General features: G+C 35.7%; 1 protein-coding gene across 2 annotated transcripts in view; it reads right to left on the reverse strand.

Annotated features, from left to right (window-relative positions):
- The window catches only part of sty (sprouty signaling antagonist), a 328,914-nt gene that overhangs the window by 77,948 nt on the left and 230,472 nt on the right, over positions 1-20,494 (reverse strand). The window contains exon 1 of one of the 2 annotated variants that reach the window (XM_069826931.1): positions 18,563-18,979. The exons of the other annotated variant lie outside the window; for it this stretch is intronic. The gene's annotated coding sequence lies outside the window, so the exon portion shown is untranslated. Of the gene's footprint in view, positions 1-18,562; positions 18,980-20,494 lie in introns of those variants that run through there. 2 annotated transcript variants of the gene reach the window in all.

Raw genomic sequence — 20,494 nt, forward strand, 5'->3', positions numbered from 1 at the left:
GAAAGAGTAGAACTCGTGCTCAGGGGCGGATTCCTGAATTGAAATTAAGACGTATATAATATAATTTATCTTATGTGTACTACGCAAAAAGAATATATAAATTTAAATTACAATTTTTCATTATTTCTAAAATTCGTACATAACTTTTTAAATTTAAAACTAAAACTATTAGAATTGACAAGATTAGGATATTTAAATATAAATTTTTTGTATATTCTTGAGCTTAAATTACTGCTATGATTAAATACTGTAGCAGTGTTGAATTTTGATTCAAATAATCTTAAAGAATTCATACCCTTTGATTCATAGGCTAACTATGAGAATATAATACAAAATTATTTCGATTTTTACGTATGAATTTTATTAATACAATATAATACATTTTTCCTATTGTAAGTAACTTACATTAAAGTCTAAAAACAATTTTTGAGATGTAAAATCAATAGGTTTATGAAGACATTACTTTCTTCTGTAATAAATAAAGTGGATTAAAATTGGTTTTAAATAAGCTACCCCATCCTATAATTTCATACATAATTACCGATATATGGGTGACATATTCCTCCTAGTCGGGAACCATCTGGAGTACAGAATCGCAATTTTTCAGGCATCTTTCTAATATATTTAACTACTTAAATTACCTCGGAAAAATAAAAAAAAGGATATGTGTAACATTTCATTAGAAATATATATCTGTGTGTGTGTGTGTGTGTGTGTGTGTGTGTGTGTGTGTGTCTCCCAACAAGAACGCCAGATTTAACAATGTGAACAAATGCAACAAAACGGATAACAGAATAGATTAACACCGCCGCCAAGCCAACAAGAAGACAATGTTGCAATGTCCCAACAATGTCTCGTTATTGTTGGGTTGGCGGCACTGCTATCTGGTTTTGTTGCAGTTATTCACGTTATTACATCTGGCGCTCTTGTTTGGACACCCTTATATTGTATTTTGAAATAAGTATTCTCGCATTTGTAAAATTCAATTTAAATGACTAAAAAATTTCGTAACACAATGAATGCAGATATATATTCTTAAACTAGGAACTTCAGAGAATTTTAGTATCAAATTTAAAAATGTAATTTTTGGTCATATCAGAGGACTCTGTCTTATGTCAAGCGAACTGTAATAACCGGAAGTAGCGCTATTTGGAAAGTATAGTAGGCCTACTAGTTATTATAAAAAATATGTTCAGTAACTGAATGTCTTAATAGTCTGTAATAATAATAATAATAATAATAATAATAATAATATTAATAATAATAATAATAATAATAATAATAATAATAATAATAATAATAATGACAATAAGCCTGTAGACACGTCTATTAGATTTCCATTACGAATAAAATAACAAACTAGTCTCAATGATTTATAAACACACTTTCGTATCTCCACGGAAACGCATTACATAAAAATACGATAACTCTTAATAATGTTTCGCCTTTAAAAATAAATTTTCATTACATAAAATGAGAAATGACTATCATAGATAAATGAACATTCTTTCCAATTCCTACGATAAAATACCATTATCATAAAATATGCTTGATGGACAGAAATTACTAGCATTTGTGTGTTACTAGCACACGCAACACACTAAATTTAACATAAAATAATTTCGTATTTAACATCAAGTTTTCATTAACGGCAACAAAACAGTAAACGACTTACCGAAATCTCAGCGGATTGACATTCTTTTCTGTCCCCATGAAAACATCTATATTTCTTATTATCAAACTATAAAATACATCAGGACTGTCGTTGGACAGTAACCTGAACACACGTTTCAGCGTCACATTGTTGACAGGTAACTCCATCTGTTAGCACTAATAGATGCTGTAGTTACCAACAACGAAAAAAAAAAAAAAATACATAAATTGAGAAATGACTATCATAGATAAATGAACATTCTTTCCAATTCCTACGATAAAATACCATTACCCTAAAATACTCTTGATGGACAGAAATTACTAGCATTTGTGTTACTAGCACACGCAACACACTACATTTAACATAAAATAATTTCGTATTTAACATCAAGTTTTCATTAACGGTAACAAAACAGTAAACGACTTACCGAAATCTCAGCGGATTGACATTCTTTTCTGTCCCCATGAAAACATCTATATTTCTTATTATCAAAATATAAAATACATCAGGACTGTCGCTGGACAGTAACCTGAACACACGTTTCAGCGTCACATTGTTGACAGGTAACTCCATCTGTTAGCACTAATAGATGCTGTAGTTACCAACAACGAAAAAAAAATACATAAAATGAGAAATGACTATCATAGATAAATGAACATTCTTTCCAATTCCTACGATAAAATACCATTACCCTAAAATATTCTTGATGGACAGAAATTACTAGCATTTGTGTGTTACTAGCACACGCAACACACTAAATTTAACATAAAATAATTTCGTATTTAACATAAAGTTTTCATTAACGGCAACAAAACAGTAAACGACTTACCGAAATCTCAGCGGATTGACATTATTTTCTGTGCCCATGAAAACATCTATATTTCTTATTATCAAAATATAAAATACATCAGGACTGTCGTTGGGCAGTAACCTGAACACACGTTTCAGCGTCACATTGTTGACAGTTAACTCCATCTGTTAGCACTAATAGATGCTGTAGTTACCAACAACGAAAAAAAAAAAAAATACATACAATGAGAAATGACTATCATAGATAAATGAACATTATTTCCAATTCCTACGATAAAATACCATTACCCTAAAATATTCTTGATGGACAGAAATTACTAGCATTTGTGTTACTAGCACACGCAACACACTAAATTTAACATAAAATAATTTCGTATTTAACATAAAGTTTTCATTAACGGCAACAAAACAGTAAACGACTTACCGAAATCTCAGCGGATTAACATTCTTTTCTGTCCCCATGAAAACATTTATATTTCTTATTATCAAAATATAAAATACATCAGGACTGTCGTTGGGCAGTAACCTGAACACACGTTTCAGCGTCACATTGTTGACAGGTAACTCCATCTGTTAGCACTAATACATGCTGTAGTTACCAACAACGAAAAAAAAAAAAACAAAATGAGAAATGACTATCATAGATAAATGAACATTCTTTCCAATTCCTACGATAAAATACCATTACCCTAAAATATTCTTGATGGATAGAAATTACTAGCATTTGTGTTACTAGCACACGCAACACACTAAATTTAACATAAAATAATTTCGTATTTAACATAAAGTTTTCATTAACGGCAACAAAACAGTAAACGACTTACCGAAATCTCAGCGGATTAACATTATTTTCTGTGCCCATGAAAACATCTATATTTCTTATTATCAAAATATAAAATACATCAGGACTGTCGTTGGGCAGTAACCTGAACACACGTTTCAGCGTCACATTGTTGACAGGTAACTCCATCTGTTAGCACTAATAGATGCTGTAGTTACCAACAACGAAAAAAAAAAAAAAATACATACAATGAGAAATGACTATCATAGATAAATGGACATTCTTTCCAATTCCTACGATAAAATACCATTACCGTAAAATATTCTTGATGGACAGAAATTACTAGCATTTGTGTGTTACTATCGCACGCAACACATAAATTTAACATAAAATAATTTCGTATTTAACATCAAGTTTTCATTAACGGCAACAAAACAGTAAACGACTTACCGAAATCTCAGCGGATTGACATTCTTTTCTGTCCCCATGAAAACATCTATATTTCTTATTATCAAAATATAAAATACATCAGGACTGTCGTTGGGCAGTAACCTGAACACACGTTTCAGCGTCACATTGTTGACAGGTAACTCCATCTGTTAGCACTAATAGATGCTGTAGTTACCAACAACGAAAAAAAAAAAAAAAACATAAAATGAGAAATGACTATCATAGATAAATGAACATTCTTTCCAATTCCTACGATAAAATACCATTATCCTAAAATATTCTTGATGGACAGAAATTACTAGCATTTGTGTGTTACTATCGCACGCAACACATAAATTTAACATAAAATAATTTCGTATTTAACATCAAGTTTTCATTAACGGCAACAAAACAGTAAACGACTTACCGAAATCTCAGCGGATTGACATTCTTTTCTGTCCCCATGAAAACATCTATATTTCTTATTATTTCCTTAAAAATATAGCTCTTTTATAGGCATTCCGATGATAGAAGAGACACGAATAACGCTACTTCAGTATGTCCAAGGAAACACTATTACCCTACAAACACCGGGAAGAAACAGTTGAACGAACTTTCACACTTGGATTCAATGGTCGCACTAGTATGGTCCCGGTGTTCGAACCCGTGGCGCATGGCGTGGGAGTGGAAGAGAGCTAGGCTCGCCTGACGTGCGCAGAAAGCGCCTCGGTTTTATTGAATGGAACCCGCACTTCTTTCATGAACGCCAGTTCCCCTCTACCCTCCTTCCTCTCAATTCAATCATTAATTGTTGCGATCCTATTGCCGTTGCTGTTGCAAGTAGGTCAAAATGTCCTCTTGAATCTTAATTGCAGACGCAGAGTGGGTGCTGTGAAGTCTTTAAATTTAGATCTCATAGCAAACCAATTGGGCATAACAGGGCATCGACCCAAGTCCCACACAATTCTTTCTCAAATAATAAATGAGCGTTTCAGTGAATATATGAGCAAAGCAGAGTCTAAATACAAAAACACTGAATTTATTATTAAAATTCAGGCTTACAAGTCATCGACAACACTGAATATGCTGACACAGATTCTTAAATAACATCGTGTTTTGAGTTTGGTGGAAGAACATTGCTTAAAACAACAAAAGATGAACATTTAGCATAGAACTTGCACACCAAGTCATTATAGAAAAGTGATTAAAATCTTCACTTCCGTACTGGGCACTGAACTCGATGCAATGGATTTTTAGTATGAATCTTCTTCACATAGAGCTGGTGGCATGATCCAACAACCATTTATTTATTTATTTACACCGGTTTGAACAATTACATGTTTTTAAAGATGGAATATAGGCCTACCTAAACAATTCGAACTTAAACACCCAAATAAAAAGCTCAAAAATGAAACGAAAAATGTTTCTGAAATAATAATAGTATAGACACACCCGGGAGTCTATACGACTGTTCAGGAAAGAATACCGCTCCACACCCGGGAGTCTATACGACTGTTCAGGAAAGAATACCGATCCACACCCGGGAGTCTATACGACTGTTCAGGAAAGAATACCGATCCACACCCGGGAGTCTATACGACTGTTCAGGAAAGAATACCGCTCCACACCTGGGAGTCTATACGACTGTTCAGAAAAGAATACTGATCCACATCCGAGAGTCTATACGACTGTTCAGGAAAGAATACCGCCCCACACCTGGGAGTCTATACGACTGTTCAGAAAAGAATACTGATCCACATCCGAGAGTCTATACAACTGTTCAGGAAAGAATACCGATCCACACCCAGGAGTCTATACGACTGTTCAGGAAAAAATACCGCTCCACACCCGGGAGTCTATACGACTGTTCAGAAAAGAATACTGATCCACATCCGAGACTATACGACTGTACAGGAAAGAATACCGATCCACACCCGGGAGTCTATACGACTGTTCAGGAAAGAATACTGATCCACACCCGGGAGTCTATACGACTGTTCAGAAAAGAATACTGATCCACATCCGAGAGTCTATACGACTGTTCAGGAAAGAATACTGATCAACATCCGAGAGTCTATACGACTGTTCAGGAAAGAATACCGATCCACACCCGGGAGTCTATACGACTGTTCAGGAAAGAATACTGATCCACATCCGAGAGTCTATACGACTGTTCAGGAAAGAATACTGATCAACATCCGAGAGTCTATACGACTGTTCAGGAAAGAATACCGATCCACACCCGGGAGTCTATACGACTGTTCAGGAAAGAATACTGATCCACATCCGAGAGTCTATACGACTGTTCAGGAAAGAATACTGATCAACATCCGAGAGTCTATACGACTGTTCAGGAAAGAATACCGATCCACACCCGGGAGTCTATACGACTGTTCAGGAAAGAATACTGATCCACATCCGAGAGTCTATACGACTGTTCAGGAAAGAATACTGATCAACATCCGAGAGTCTATACGACTGTTCAGGAAAGAATACCGATCCACACCCGGGAGTCTATACGACTGTTCAGAAAAGAATACTGATCTACACCCGGGAGCCGATACGACCATTCAGGTAAGAACAACGTTTCAGACCAGGGAGCCAATACGACCATGAAGTGTAGCCATGGGAGCCGATACGACTACCCCGTTTCGAAAATATCAAAATGGGAACACTACCGAAAAGTGTTGCAAAATATTGTGGACTATTTCATTTATATGACGTCATTCCATTTTCGACCAATGAAGTGCAATGAAATTTTGAATTCCAACCAATCACAGCCACACTTTGCGATAATTTTTGCAGCTAGATTTATCGCTATCAATTTATCGCATGATCGTTCTTTTGTTTAGTCGTTGTCGCCAACTGTTTCCCCGTAAATTGATGATCATGAATACATTAAGATGCAACTACACGGTTAAACTTTTCTTTCAACTTTAAAGCATTGAATGCAAGATTGATATTTAATATTAATTAATATATTTACGCAGTGAAGACGACGTTCAAAATGGCGCACCATGTAGGCACAAAATCTTCATGCATCTTAATTGAACGTACCTTTCAAACTTTATTCTTTCAATATTCTTTCCAGATTGCAGCTTTAGTTCCGTTACACACTACAGCGAGAATGAGTTTGTCGAGCTATAAAAAATGCTTTCGTGTAGCACTGATTGTAAGTAACGGTCGAAATAAGACACAGCCGACATTGGTCCTGCTCCCACAGGTAACTTAACCTATAATTGTAGCCTATAAAATTTGTATTTTGTGAATGAAATTAAAGAATTAATAGAAAGTCAGATGCTCAAATTTATGTAACATCGTCGCATATCAAACTCAAACACCTTGCATAGTAGCTAATAATAAGGTCTTTGATCAAACTGCCTTCCGTATGGCGTAATAAAATTCGTATTTTAATTAGGTCTATCTATACAGAGATGGCTTCACTGTGTAGCAACATGTCTCGCTGTGAATACATAAGCATTGGTATATAGCTGTCCCCACTGTTACTGTTAAATTAAATTATGATTTCAGCAGACAATGAAAATGTATTTATGTTATAATAATAAGAGAAAAGTGCAGTACATGTAATTAACATTGTTAAACCTGTATTTTGCTTTTCGCAATTGGCATTACTGAATAATAACATCGAATTTCTTTATTGCAGTAATCGATATTCATGTACGAGTATTTCAACTTCACAATGTCTGAAGAGGTGAAGTATTCGTTAATATACAATTATTAACATTTTGTGACCGAATTTTAGGGATATATTAATATTTACATTTTTATTTTATTCACGAAATGGTCCTAATAAATGTCACTCGAGGTCTGAGATTACTACAGATAATTTTTCTTTGTAACATATATTAAGGGCAATGTAATAAATTATGATAGGTTTTAGATCTTAAAACGAAACTATTGTACAGAGTGATTTATATAGAACTGACATTTCTTTCATTAATTGTTTCAAAACGAATTGTGCTAGCGACAACTTATTATACCTAAAATGTAGAGGAATTTTGGGAGATTATTTACCGCTATAGCAAATGTTGAAAATGTCCTCCATCCTGCATAAAGCACAACTCAACACGTCGTTCCATGTTACTGGCCACTCGTTGGAGGACTCTGTTGTCAATAGCTTGAATCTCCTGTGTGATGTTGTGCTTCAGATCGTCCAATGTCTGGGGACGTGTGGCGTAAACCCTGTCTTTTAAGTAACACCATAGAAAGAAGTCCGGCGTTGTCAAATCCGGAGATCTCGGTGGCCACAGGTTCCTGGAAATTATTCGGTCGTCAAAGAAACTTGCAATTAGTTCCATGGATTTATTTGATGTATGGCATGTAGCGCCATCTTGCTGAAAATATCCTTGACTCAGCTCTACATCGTCCAGTTGCTCAACAAACTCCATGAAAATCAGTCGGTACTCTGCAGTGTTCACAGTCTGGTTAAAAAAAATTGGCCCCACTATTCTCTGTGCAGATATTGCGCACCCAACTCCGATTTTAACCGGGTGCATAGGTGCTTCATGGATGACATGTGGATTTTCGATGGCCCAATGGCGTGAGTTATGTGGGTTCACATAACCGGATAAATGGAACCATGCTTCATCTGTGAACCATGTGATGGACAATATGGCAGGATTTTGCACAATGAACGTCTGAAACCAACGACAACAATTCAATCTTTTATCCTTATCTGGTTCATGTAGCTGATGAACAACCGTAACCCTATATGGCTTTAGGCTGCCAACAATAGGAATAAAATACAGGGACATCATTTTATTTTTACTAACATTTTTAATATTAACTTGCCTATACCTCTGGATCAACGCCGTTTGCTACCCCCTTCCACGACTGGAGTTCGATGATACTGGCGTAATATACAAACAAATCACTGTACTACGTATAGGAGGGAAGAAAAGTAGTTCATCCATTTACGTAAACTAGGAAATATTGCGCTTTTGAGTTTGATCATTTTCATTAGGTTTTTGTTTAATCAAAATACAGTACAGTATTAACAATGAGTGTTTTTACTCACGAACTGAGCTGTCCATGCGAACGTATTCATTATGCAGTGTATATTATACTGTCTACAGCATATTAACGTACAATATAGAGAATGAAGTTAAATTAAAAAATAATCATAATATGGATATTTAAACACTTTTTTGAATATGGTGGCCGTTCATTTCGATACAGGCTTCAGTTCTAATGTGCATATTATCGCACTATAGACTATTGTACCTAATCCCAATTACCAGTTTCGTTCTTCATACTAGTAACTCATGTTGAAATAATTCTGTACCTACTCTATAAAAGAGTAACTTACGTACTGTAAATTCAATCTTCACTTCTGCCCGACCCGAAAAGATAAAATTACTCAGACATGCTATCTACTGTCCGTCCAAGTGGTTATGTCGTAGGGTCGTAGAAAGGGAGGAAATCAGGTGACAATTAATTACTTAACGAGGCCCTTTCATTTAAGTTATTTTAAACAGTTATATAATATTACGTAGACGTCCAATTCCTAACAGAAATTAATGTTCTCAGAAAAGAGCTAAGACAGCCCAGCCACTAGCTGGCGAATAAAAGCTGGTGGGGGAAACCGGGATACGACGTGGATAAATGGACGACAGTACCTGTGCGAAAATGATTCAATATTGAAAGATCTTTCGTCACTGGAAAACGCGAATATATTTTTGGAACGTATTGTTTACTATGACTGTATATGCGGTCTTGGATCTGTGTGGAGGACGGTTGAACTTCATTAGTAGAAGGGGTGGCAGTGAAGTACATTCAAAAACTCAGGTACAATAAAAATTGAAGTAAAAATAAAATGATGTCCCTGTATAAACATCTGCGCATCTAGTGACAAGGAATCGAAACTCCAGAACATTCTGCTTAATTTGGTGCTAAGATTGGGTCATTGAATGAATTTCCAACGGAATAATTAAAGAAAGAAATGTGTCAGTTCTATATAAATCACTCTGTAGAACCAATATCCTAGTTGGTGAAGTCTGAAAATATAGGTGTTAAATCATATTAAAAAGATGCGATCATGAAGCGTATGGTGGGCATGCAAGCACGGTTCTCGCTTCGATTTTCATGGACTGTAATGTATAAATTCATTCATTATCAGCTGTGTGTCAATCAGATATGCTGCCCCTCCACGCTATCGTGGTGCAATGGGCATTGTCACGTAGCCCACACTATCGCTACCATTTCCGCAAAAGATTAGACTCGTGATGCGCGTTTCTACTGGGTATTTGGAACAGAATAAAAGCATGGGTTTACCGAACGTACGAATCTGAGTCTTTCTCATTTGGGGGATTACAGTTCGATCTCCAGCACGTATTTTTTTTTTAGATTATTTCAAAAACTGGTTGTGAAACATTTTTCCAGGTATGCTCGTTTCCTCTAATATTCTCATTCTATCGTTATTTTATTAAGGTATACATTGACTCTAGAAATGTAAAATTTCTTCAAAATTTTGGTAAATAATAGTTTTGCCTCATCTGGAAGCTCATTTCTTCTAGTTTTAAAAAATACTCGTATATAACTTGTACCCATTACCTCAATAATTTCATAATTATTTGAGCATTTAAGCCTACAATATAAGTGCACTATAGGCCTACTTTCTATACCTTATGCCATCTTCAGTACCTTTGGGGAGGCCGAGACATACATGGGAAGATAATATTAAAATGGATTTGAGGGAGGTGGGATATGATGATAGAGACTGGGTTAATCTTTCTCAGAATAGGGACCAATGTAGGACTTATGTGAGGGCGGCAATGAACCTCCGGGTTCCTGAAAAGCCAGTAAATAAGTATGCCATCTTCAGCGTTGCCTTTCTCCTATTTCACATTTTTCGACATTTATTATCCTTCCGACGGGAAAAAAGTAGATTTCCAACTGAGCAAAAGACTCCACTGTATCAAACTTAAACTTAAACGCTTAAACATGTGGTGTGTTGTAAACTAAAATTATTATTTTCAATAGTTTATGGTCATTATCCCAAAAATATACAAATATACTTTTTTTTTTTTCGGAAGTGCTTTTATAATGTGGCATATCTTTTGAATGGTTTAAGATAAATAATTTTAGTAGGCCTATAATGACATTTTCCATATTATGTAGGGGATCACTTTGACGAAAGAAGTTTTAATCAGGCCAATTTCTATTGGAGTTAGGTCGATCCAAAATTGTATTAATATTCTTCAAAAAAAAAAAAAAAAATCTTTGGGCGCCTAATTCGATTTTTAAGTTTGAATTAGGGGAGAGTCGGGTAGTATCGGACAGTGCGTTTCTTTCATCTACCACCATATGGTAGTACCTGAATGACATGGTTACGTTTCTCTATGCGACATCACAGAAACGTAACCATATCAATCAGGTACTATCATCGTGTGGTAGATGAAAGAAACTCACTGTCCGATATTACCCGATGTCCGATACTACCCGATAAATTGCTTAGTTTACCCCCAAGAATGTTACCAAAGTTTGAAAGACATTAAGGAAAAAACGTGGATTTTATCTTAAGAGTCTATGTAAGCGTATATCTTAACGCCATAAGAGGTTGAAAAGATGTTGAAAAATATATTGTTTAAAATGTTACGACAATTTAAGGTACTTAGGTGGTGATGTTGGTGGGGTTGGAGGTTAAAATGTCCATTTCAATACGTTCGCAAATGGAAAAGTCCACTTACATAAATGTCCATAAAATTAAATGTTCATTTGTTAGTTTACCCCCAAGAATGTCACCAAAGTTTGAAAGACATTAAGGAAAAAACGTGGATTTTATCTTAAGAGTCTATGTAAGCGTATATCTTAACGCCATAAGAGGTTGAAAAGATGTTGAAAAATATATTGTTTAAAATGTTACGACAATTTAAGGTACTTAGGTGGTGATGTTGGTGGAGTTGGAGGTTAAAATGTCCATTTCAATACGTTCGCAAATGGAAAAGTCCACTTACATAAATGCCCATAAAATTAAATGTTCATTTGTTAGTTTACCCCCAAGAATGTCACCAAAGTTTGAAAGACATTAAGGAAAAAACGTGGATTTTATCTTAAGAGTCTATGTAAGCGTATATCTTAATGCCATAAGAGGTTGAAAAGATGTTGAAAAATATATTGTTTAAAATGTTACGACAATTTAAGATACTTAGGTGGTGATGTTGGTGGGGTTGGAGGTTAAAATGTCCATTTCAATACGTTCGCAAATGGAAAAGTCCACTTACATAAATGCCCATAAAATTAAATGTTCATTTGTTAGTTTACCCCCAAGAATGTCACCAAAGTTTGAAAGACATTAAGGAAAAAACGTGGATTTTATCTTAAGAGTCTATGTAAGCGTATATCTTAACGCCATAAGAGGTTGAAAAGATGTTGAAAAATATATTGTTTAAAATGTTACGACAATTTAAGGTACTTAGGTGGTGATGTTGGTGGGGTTGGAGGTTAAAATGTCCATTTCAATACGTTCGCAAATGGAAAAGTCCACTTACATAAATGTCCATAAAATTAAATGTTCATTTGGTTTATCTAGACTACATGTAAGTTATCCATATCAGCATTGGTCACACATCTCGTCTCATAGGTGCTATATATATATATATATATATATATATATATATATTCCAATTATGAACTTTATATGGGCATTTTTGAATGCGGACTTTTTTTGTTGTGGACATTTTTGTATGTGGACTTTTTTACTGGACTTTTTCCCTTGCATATTTTGCTCTGGGCATTTTTGTTTGTGGCCATTTTTCCTCTGGTCATTTTAAAGTGGACAACTTAATCTGGAAGCGTTGGTGGCGACAATAATATTGATGCATTTCTATGTATAAGGACTGCACTTCGGCCAGGGTGTGATCAAGGCTATAGCACTCATTTAATTGATAATTGGTAGTGGTAATAATAAACTGAAGGTGTTGATTGTTGATAAACTATTAAAGGTGGAATAATAATAACTATTTATTTCACGGATTAGACACTTCTTCACTGTCGACCGTGATTTTACATCACTCACACGGTCACGAGTTGCGGGATCTCTAATGTAATAATTTGTCTTGACGGAAGTACACACTTCCGTTGGTTTCTGTATTTAGAACGTTACATCCTCAAGAGCACATTCGTAAATTATAGTGTAGTAACTTCTTATTAAAGATTCAGGCCATATGGTTAGCTCGGAGAACGCTCACAGCTTAAGACAGCACAGATCATACACAAGATGATGCATGTCATTATTATTATTATTATTATTATTATTATTATTATTATTACTACTACTACTAATTACGCCTAAGTCTCTCGTTACTTCACCCTGCCATCGAAAATAAATTTAGACTTCTAAACGGATTTTTATCCGAATTCAAAGATGTACAACCTAGGGATGGCCAAAACATAACCGGTTATTTATTTTTATACGGTTAACCGGTTAAATACCGGTTATCTTTGCTAGCTGGTTTAACCTGATAACCGGTTATTTTCCTCAATAACTCAACAACCGGATATTTATCAAAATATACATCGAATCAAATGTATTTTAAGTTTATTTCAAATTTAATGTTAGTCGAACACAGTTTCTTTTTATTATTTTCTACTCTATCCTTCTGGGTCCTGGAGTACAATATACTATACTTCATACACGCATTTAGTTTTAAATTTGCCACTAGGTAGTATCGTTATCGATCACTGACATCTCTCGGTTAGTTAGTGGGGTTTAAAAAGGGCGCGTCAGCTTATGGCTATTTGCGTCCTTACCTAAAATTCTAAAAAAAAGAAATAAATAAATAAAAAATAACATAAGTTGAAACCTAACACTAACTAAGAAACGTTGTCACATTAAAAACTGGGTGGAAGTAAATCATTATTTGCATAAATATAAATGTGATTTGGAGTAAATCAAAGTGATAGGGCCAATTTTTATTTTGCTTTTTTAAGGTGTTTCTTAAACTAATAAATGCCTGTTTTTTTGTCATTTTAAAGCAATATTTCTTGCTTATTTGTAATTTTCTAATTAATTGTAATGTAATGTGTATGAAATTTAAATATTTGAAACAATGACTAACTTTACTAACAATAGTAAATAAAATTAATTTTTTTTCGGTGCTTAATCTGCTAATAATCGTGCTTTAATACTATTGCTGTAATATGAATAATGATCGACAATCCAGCTGGCCTTCTATGCCCAAGGTTGCGGGTTCGATCCCGGGCCAGGTCGATGGCATTTAAGTGTGCTTAAATGTGACAGGCTCATGTCAGTAGATTTACTGGCATGTAAAAGAACTCCTGCGGCACAAAATTCCGGCACATACGGCGACGCTGATATAACCTCTGCAGTTGCGAGCGTCGTTAAATAAAACATAACATTCGACAATCCACAGTTACAAATATAATAGTCATGTCTTCACGATACCAACAATCAGCTTTATAACTTTAAATGTTAAGCTCGTTCTCATAGAAGTTGTCACGTAGCATTTTCAATTGTTTGCTTTCATATTTTCAAATCTTACCGTTACAATTTTGTGCTACACGTGTTTATTGTCGTAGGAGAAAGAAATTTGAGTGAGGAACAGTCAGTTATTGTCAGGTGACAGAAGGTATAAGATCGGTTAGCTAGAATGCCTAAATTCAGTAAACCATTGCAAGTAAACTTCATGGTTACGTTAGTGAATTTGGTGCCCATGTGTTTTCAACCGATGGAACAGTTTTTTTTTTTATGTAAGGTTTGTGAAAAGACAGTTAATCACGAAAAAAAGTATTTTGTGCGAGATCGTGCGTATTTGCTTGGTTTCCGCACAAAACAAATCCGCGGAAAGTCTAAAATTCCACATCCAGTATTCCCAACCTAACACACACAACAATTTCCCTCTTCTTACCGCTTAAGCGACATATTGATTTTACTGCTTTAGGCTTTTAACATATTATTTTTAGAGACGTTTAATATAGTAATAATTATAAATTGGAATCTTACCAGTGCAATTTCACCTAAATTGCACTGTTAATTATTGTTTTTAAATATTTGCAAACATTAAGTAAACTCTACAACTCCACTAAAGTTACTACATTCGTGATGCAAGTAACATTAAGGAAGCCATGAAAAAATCAACAAGATTCCAGACTCATCATAGACTGGGGGAAAAAAGACAGACGTATATCATGGCCTGCTGGAGTATAGTAAACACAGAAAACATTTTAAAGCAACAATGTTGAAGATAGATATTTTTGTTTTGCAAATTTGCCGTCATTGAACAGAAACCAAGATGGAGATTTCATTGCAACTAATTAGAAATTCCTCTTTCAGGTATGTAATAAACGATCTTCGCACAAAATAATGTACGATACACGAGCGGTATGTTTTCTTTCAATTCTCGGAAATTAAAAAAGCTCAACTACGTTTCGCTTTTTCAAACTTTTCCTCCAACATGAGAACTTCCAACATACCGCTCTTGTAACGCATATTACTATTATAAGTCAACATATGTCACCTACGAAGTAAATATGTGTGAGTTATGTTGATGTAATTTAAATTTATTGTTAAAATATAGCCTATTATGCCTTTTTTTTTTACGTTTTATTGCCTTTTTTTTTTGCCTGCCTATTTTAATTGTTATAAATGCCTAAACATCTGGGCCCTAGTTATAATCGATATGATTACTGAATTTATATAAATTTAAACGTAATATTTAGATTAAATTTTCCATAGTCGGGTCATTACGATGCCATGTTTTTGTAATTGTGAACTTTTAGTCTATATAAAAAGTGTAGCCCACCTAAACAATAAAAATCATAGTAAGCACAAAAATGAGCCTGTGAGATTCACTGCTCCAGATATGCGGTAGTGACGGGAACAGTACTGGAGCGATAAACGGGGGGGGGGGGATACTACTTGTATAACCACTATGTCCGAGAAAAGAATATTTGTTCGTTCAGCAAGAAGAGAAACGCCTGCTATGTGAAAGACGTGCCAAATCCGTTCAAGGACTACAGAGAGAGAGAGAGAGAGTGGGAGAGAGATACTAGCCAACCTACACACTTTATGAAAGCATAAGACGATCTTCGGTCGGTCAACAGGGGTCGCATATGTTCTGCGAAAACATTGGTCAAATTTTACTATGCACGCATGAAAAAGCCCCCTATATCGGAATATCGTAACAGACAACCGAAAGAAAATATTTCTATATTGAACTAGATAACGTTAGAGAGGCGGATGAAATATTATTTACAGAAGTGTCCCCAGGTATCGCCAAATAGCCCAATAATTTTGTCATCAACGAAAGAACGAAATATATTATCGGTAATGATTTCTTTTTCTTGATGTCAGTCAACATTATGGTTCATTTGGGCAGGGCATAGTTGCGCCACACGATCAGATAAAATGCAGCATATAAAAAAGGGTCCCTGTTTTGTGGGCATGGTTGCGCCCCGTTCCCATCAGGTAGAGAAAAAGGCAAGGCATAGTTGCGCCCCGTTCCCTTCAGGTAGAGAAAAGGTCATGGCATAGTTGCGCCCCGATGAAATAGGTACAGAAAAAGACATTACGGAAACTCGAGCCTCGTAATCAACCAACCTTACTGATTTCTTATTCGATTTATATTCATTATCGATACCGTTAAAATGAACACCATGAATTTGGCAGTATTTTATTAACTTTTTTTCTACTGTTTATGCAGTGATTATCAATAGCCTACCGTTAAAATGAACACCATGAAGTTGGCAGTACTTTATTAACTGACATATTCGAATGAATGAGTCGTTGGAATATGGGGCCTTAGCAGTCTTGACATTTTATTAGTGATTTCACACCGTCTGTGGCGTATAGTGAGGTTAATTTAAAATGAATGTTAAGTTTAGTGAAAAGGGTGAAGAGTTAATAATTGATAATGGTTCTAAGTTTCAATTTTCGAAACCCTGTACCGTAGGGTTAAGATATCTATGTAGAAACAAAAAATGCAGTTCATTTATTGTGTGTGATCAATAAAAAAGTGTTATTTTAAATAGCAAAATTGATCACACGCTAGGCCTACCTCATTTCAATGCAGCTATCACTGTAATATTTTTAAGTAGGCTAATTTATTTATTTTATGACAATCACTTTCGTGTGTACTATGCTCATCGGGGCGCAACTATGCCATGTTCATTCTGCTACCTGATTTCTTCGGGGCGCAACTATGCCATGTCCCATCTGCTACCTGATTTCTTCGGGGCGTAACTATGCCATGTCCCATCTGCTACCTGATTTCTTCGGGGCGCAATTATGCCATGGCTAGGCCTCCCAATTGACCGCGGGGCGCAACTATGCCATACCGGTTCATTTTATCAACAACAGAAGGGCGCACGGTAGACCTTTCATGACGATCGACAAAGCAGGCCTAAATGAAGGAAATCCAAATTTATCATAGTCTGAACCCAGAAAGCGATGGTCTTAGACCCTACGATTTGCTTTGAACGAGACAAGAATCAAGCAACTGCAGATAAATGATGACAAACGAGCTAAATATGTACCTTGTCTTCCATACCTCAGTGAAAAATAAGGCATTTCGCTTTACAACTGGGATGTTGCAGGCTTACTATTTAGAGCGAGGGGTTGTTTACCAAAATTTACATATAATATTCTCAAATCCTTTCAAATTCCATTTTATGAGGTTCAGAAGATTGTAATGGAAATTTTTAAGGCCTCTCTTCAAATTCTACACTTTCGTCTATATGTTAACACGTAAATTTTTGTTTTAATGTACAAATCGAATCATTATTTTGCTCGTTTCATTTCCCTTTATCTTTTATGTTTGTTAATTCCGAATCCCAGTGGTCAACCTCACTTGAGGACGGATGATTTGTAATAAATCTTAGTAGTAACGTTTTTTTTTGTAATAAATTGCAGTTAGGAGTGTTAAATAAAATGTAACCCGCAAATCTGATAAAAAAAAGTAAGACTCAATTTACCAGAATTTAGAACTGTGTGTAATGCAGAACGGGGGAAATATGGAAAACTGTAGTAGACTACAGAAAACAAGACGAAAGAAGTTCTCGAGAGAAAGAAGTATCAAACAGAAATGAGGAAGAATTTCTTTAGACGTTCACTTTTGACACAAAAATTCCCAACGAACCGATGAAAATTGAAACCTCGGAATGCTGAGAAAACTTGATGTTGGTTACATGTTTGATATGTAATAAAAGTAAAGGCGAGGCGGAAATTGTAAATTAAATGAATCTGAAAAGATGACTTCGATTTAAAAAATATACATAGAAACTGGAAAACATTTCGTTAAACACTTGAAACCAATTAAAATGCGTATAAAAATCGTAATAGCAACATTTTGAATTCATGGCAAACACACTCAACCTTGCTAGAGGGAGATCAAGTCTAAAATTTTTATAAAATCATGTCTAAAAATCAGAAAGCACTATACACGTGTAAATAACGACACTTCTTTCGTCTTTACTTGTGGCGAATTAAACTGTAAAGGGTTCTCGAACAAAAAAATTGATACTTCCCATAAAAGATCACGCAATGAATGACCCGCGTAAAACCTGTCTAGACATTCGAAAACTCTTTGCACGGAAACCACTTTTTTTTTTATCTTCTTTCTCCTGAAGGTGAGACCAATACGTCTTACCTTTCTGCGCATGCGTAATTTATTCCAAGGAAAAAATTATGTAAATTAAGAAACCATTCAATATTTCTCCTTGGCTCTGTGATATATAAAGCTAACATTCCGCTCAGTATAATACGATAAAGTAAAAGTTTGATAAGAAGGATTTTATTATGTACACTTAAAATATGTGACTGTTAATTCCTTGAAGTCTGTAAGAAACTTCGGACTACTGCAAGAAGTAAGAAAACTCAGCTATATAATCTCACAAGATTCGACACTTACTTCGCTGTAGTAATGTTAACCGATATGTTGCGAAGTGCGGGATGCAGACGGCAAATGTTTCTTCTTGGTGCTCACGAAGTTGTCTCAATAGCAGCCTGTGCTTCTTTTTGAACGCAGGATAAGAGGACGACATTTCTCATACTATTTCATCCACACTTCCAAACACATACACAATTCACAGAAATGCAGAAGCACCGCAGCATCTTCTAATCACGACACAACACAAGAATCTTAAATAAAACACCTCTGTAATGATTTAAATATTAAAAGAAACTTTACACTTTCACTCAAGATTTCGAAAGAAACTTCACATCATTCTCTGTATAAAACAGTTGACTACACAGGCAGTAAAAAGCAAAGAGAACTATCCACTGGTCGAGAAAGAGGCGAGCTTACGAATACACCCACTTCCCGCAACGGCGCTCAAATGACTGAAGCAGAACGTTCGGCGCGTTAAAGAAAACCCACACGCGTTCAGAGCCATCTACCGGTACCGCTACTAAAACTAGTACGTTTTTATGAATGGGAGAGCGTCTAGTGGCAGCCATCATTGACTTGTCTTGAATGAAAGGGCAATGGTATAACCGTACTACAAACATTGATCGCGAAGTAGGAAAGACCGTGTCTTGAGGAGCATTTCCGCAAAGGGGCTATTGTGCGACACTTTTCTGCTTTTGTCACCAAGTTGAACGAGTGGAAGACGTGACGGCTGTGCCGTGTATTTCAGTTAATGAAAGAGTTGCCACAGCTTTAACTGATAGTACTCCAAGGCTAAAACGAATAAGGCCAAGGTTTTTCGCGAGATGCAAGGAGGGATAGGGAGGGAAGGAAAAGAGAGGGGGAGGAGGTAGAGGGGGGCAAACAAGAGAATTGCGAATGAGGTGAAAGGAGCAAATGCAGGCAATGTGAACGGTGACTACGACACACACGGCTATTCCTTCACGAACTGCATTACCTACAGTAGATCGATATTTGGTCCGCTGGGGTGTCACTTCCTGTGTGTGTGGCTGTACTGTTGTTGCTAAAAGATTATACGTGACGTTTCTCGAAGGCCAGTGAAATGGTGGATTGCTGACACCTCCTTATATGTATGGCTGATTCAAACCCTCCTGGACACTGCAGTCTGTGAAAACATTTCTGAGGTAGGGCACATGCAAAGGCTGGTTCACAATAAACCGGGAACGAGAACCAGAGGACGGGAATATAACAATTTTTGATTCAAAATAAACTGAGAGCGTAGACAACAATGGATGTCGATATGCATGTCAATAACGATATGTAAAGTCGATATTACGCATTCTGATGTTATTTGTGTATAATTAACCAATGGCGTTCTCTCATGAGTACAAGACAGCCAACATAAACACAGGTTAACCAACTTCGAAATTTCATCTGAAACATTTCATTAGGTACGGTACTATGATTATGCCCATGCATCTTTATTATCATAACCTATTTTAAGTCTACCATAACGTAAAATAATTAGAGAAGAAACATTTGTAATAGAACAAAAATGAACACAACAGTAGTTATTGAATTGAAGCGTGAATATGCAGTGTGTAATACAACCAGTACAGTAATAAAATGTGATTCACTTACGATCGGTGTTCAAAGATGCAGCTATTGAAAGCCACGTATTCTCCTTCATTTTCTCATCTTTATACGAGACGCGCCGCTTATAGTAAACGTGAGGATTTTCCTCAACACTCAGTATTAAAATCTCATCAAATAAAACTCAAACCCTCCTGGACACTGCAGTCTGTGAAGACATTTCTGAGGTAGGGCACATGTAAAGGCTGGTTCACAATAAACCGGGAACGAGAACGAGAATGAAAACGAGAAGCAGAGGACGGGAATATGACAATTTTTGATTCACAATAAACTGAGAAAGTAGACAACAATGGATGTCGATATGCATGTCAATAACGATAT

This window comes from Periplaneta americana, chromosome 5, assembly GCF_040183065.1.
Source record: "Periplaneta americana isolate PAMFEO1 chromosome 5, P.americana_PAMFEO1_priV1, whole genome shotgun sequence".
Classification (NCBI taxonomy): domain Eukaryota; kingdom Metazoa; phylum Arthropoda; class Insecta; order Blattodea; family Blattidae; genus Periplaneta; species Periplaneta americana.